Consider the following 3,365-nt stretch of genomic DNA (forward strand, 5'->3'; position numbering starts at 1 on the left):
CCTCGGTTTTATTTTTATTTATTTATTGTTATGAAGAACAAATGTTGAACAAATTATGAACTGGATTTTTCTAGTTTGGTATATGCATCATGTATCAATATATTGTCAAAATAATATTCGAAGTTATTTGGGTTTCTTTTTTTAAGTTAATATTTGGGTCCTGATTGACGCTGCTTTGCCATGGGCAACGAGTGGATGGAAATGAGCCGTTGAATGTTATTTGGATGGCAGGGATTGGATGGTAACTAAGACCAGCACACCTTTCGTCGCCCGAGTCCATTTGACAATCCCTGTCCGTCCACCACACCACCCACCGCCCGCCCGCCGCCGCCGCCGCTGCTCCGCCGTCGCGGCGCCATGCTCCACCTCCGGAAGCGCGTCCTCTCTCATCTCATCTCCGCCGCGCCATCTCCTTCCACCTCCCCACTCCTCTCTCTCCACCGCCTCGCCTCCGCGGCCGCGCCCGCGGTTTCCGCAAACCCTAGCTTCGCCGTCGAGGAGTACCTCGTCGGCACCTGCGGCCTCACCCGACCACAGGCCCTCAAGGCCTCCGCCAAGCTCTCCCACCTCAAGTCCCCCTCCAAGCCCGACGCCGTCCTCGCCTTCCTCGCCGGCCTCGGCCTCTCCGGCGCCGATGTCGCGGCCGTCGTCGCCAAGGACCCGCGGTTCCTCTGCGCCGGCGTGGAGAGAACTCTGTTCCCCGTCGTCGAGGGGCTCACCGGCCTCGGCCTGTCAAATGCTGAGATTGCGCGCCTCGTCTCGGTCGCCCCGGGCTACTTCCGCTGCAGATCCGTCGTCTCCAAGCTAGAGTACTACCTTCCACTCTTCGGCCCCATCGACAACTTGGTCCGGCCGCTCATACATGTCCTCGGCTCTGACCTCGAGAGGGTGGTCAAGCCCAATGTCAGTCTCCTAGCAGAGTGCGGGCTAGGTGCTTGTGACATTGCCAAGCTGTTCATCGGTGCGCCGTGGATGTTTAGTGCCAAACCAGGGCGCGTCCTGGCGATGGTTGCGTGCGCCGAAGGTATAGGTGTGCCCCGTGGCTCTGGAATGTTCAGGCAAGCGCTGTACGCCGTCTCATGCTTCAGCGAGGACAAGATCGCTGCCAAACTGGACTACTTGAAGAAGACACTTAGGTGGTCAGACGCCGAGGTTGGCATTGCTGTGTCCAAGGGTCCGTTTCTGCTGAGGAGGTAATGACGTGCTGCAGCGCCTGTCAGAGTTCCTAATCTGTGAGGTGGGGTTGGAACCGACATACATTGCTCATCAGCCGACTATTCTCAGTCGTAGCCTTGAGGGGCGGCTCAGGCCACGGTACTATGTTATGAGGTTTCTTAAGGAAAATGGATTGCTCAAGCGTGGCCCAAGCTACTGTACAATTGTTAAATGGACCGAGAAAAAGTTCTTGGAGAACTTCATATGCCCTCACAAGGAAGCTGCACCATACCTTGCTGAAGACTATGCGTCTGCTTGCAAAGTGCAAGTGCCGGCTAGATTCAGATTTACATGAACCAAGAAGCATGAACGTGAGTGGAACTACTATTTAGTAGCCTTGGTGACTGGGAAGATTTTCATGGAAAGGTTTGTATGCCCATACAAGCAAGCTGCCCCCACCTTGCCAAAGACTATGCTGCCACTTGTAGGGGAAGTGCCTTCTAATTTGAGATTTGCATGACCAATAACGGGCTATGAGAATTGGTAATTACGTATGTCTACGTGTAGTGAGCTGGTAATTTTCGTCTCAGTGTTCTTTGCCTAACTAGATGTTGGTTATCTGCTATAGTATGTCTGGTACATGTTAATTCAGTGTCGCCAGTCCTGGATGAAACTGACAATTTGATTTTAGGGTACTGTTGTATGTCCATTACATCATTCGGTAGACAAGAAAGAATTGCACTTCAATTAACCTGTCCATCGTGATGTCATATTGTCATGCATACTAGAACTAAGAGAGTGTGATGTCAGGGCATTCTGCAAATGCTTTCAAATATATTAATGAAGAGTATTCTGCACACCCTATATGTTTATGTTCTCAATTGCCATTTCAGCTTTCAATGCAATCCTGAGTCAATCTGTCTTTCCATTAAAAAAGGTTCTCATTTTTGTCATGAAGGTGATATGAAGCCCCAAAATTCGTTAAACATCTTTTTTGGTGGGAACAAATCTGGAATTAACGTGTTAGTCATTGCTGAGGTTGCTTCCTCTAAAGCTGAAACTCGTCATTCTTCCTGCAGTAGCTTTGTTTATATGATATTAACTGTTGTGAAAGCAGGTCATTGTTTACTAATAGTTCGTATCAGTTTTTTTCATTTATTTTTTCTCTTATATTCTTGGATCTCGCTGATATTTTGTGTCAAAACTGAATAATTCAGTAGTTGGCTAGTAGCATTTTGTTGACAGCCTACCCATTTAGCACTACGTAACCGATATTTCAAAAGCCCTTGTATTTGTACCGGGTACACAAATTGATGCTTGTATGGTATGGTGCCGAAAAACAGAGGGTATTTCATACACTATGAAGGAACTTATGTTAAGGTAATCTTAAAAAGGGTCATGGCATTACCATGTTATTCTCTGCCATACCTGTTAGCTAATTTTATTCCATATTAGCACTATTTATATGGATTCTCAGGAAATCTTTTTAGGGATAGTAAGGTGGATCTTATGTACCATCCTCTGTTTTATATTTTGCATTTTTAGGTACTCTTTTTGTATTTGCTTTAGTTGTGTTGGTTACAGACTCGTCTGAAGACATGTAGACTGGAATTGGAGAAAAGAGAATGAAGATGTCGAAGACTGTTACCTTAGCCAAGAGATGGTCCCAGAAATGATATCTTAACCAAGCTTGGTCTTAACATTTAAGGGAATGCAGTATTTTTTTTGTCTCAGTTATACTGAATGTCATCTCTTCCTGCACTCTTTTTAGTTAAATTCTCGGTCTAGGAATGCAAGTACTAGCTGTCAGATAGTTACTATAGTTATAGAATCTTGGAGAATTGCAAACACAGAAATTGCAGACATGCTGGTCTACCTCAAATTAAGACTCAAGATGTGTGAGGAGAGGATGGTGCACATATGTTTATTCTTGATGTCAGGCTGCAGGCATTGGAAGAAATGAGATCTCAGCTGTGTGTGCTTGAAGTAACAGAAAGGAGATGAGCACATGCTATTATTATTGGCGAAGAGCTCTGATTTGAAATGAAGATCAGTTGCGTATCTCTTCTCTAGTGCCTAGGCTAGCCTGTGGGAATTATAGAAATAAGATTAATGCAATGAAGGCAAGGGAAGGGGTCTATTAAGGAACAAAGTGACTTTCCAGGTGAATATGAATTTGAAAAAGATACATTCCTCAAGTAAGAATTGGC

At 45.9% G+C, this 3,365-nt stretch overlaps 1 pseudogene; it reads left to right on the forward strand.

Annotated features, from left to right (window-relative positions):
- The first annotated feature begins 256 nt into the window (after positions 1–256).
- LOC123142993 (uncharacterized) lies at positions 257–3,005 on the forward strand (annotated as a pseudogene).
- Positions 3,006–3,365: the final 360 nt, after the last annotated feature.

Source organism: Triticum aestivum, chromosome 6D, assembly GCF_018294505.1.
Source record: "Triticum aestivum cultivar Chinese Spring chromosome 6D, IWGSC CS RefSeq v2.1, whole genome shotgun sequence".
In the NCBI taxonomy this organism is placed as follows: domain Eukaryota; kingdom Viridiplantae; phylum Streptophyta; class Magnoliopsida; order Poales; family Poaceae; genus Triticum; species Triticum aestivum.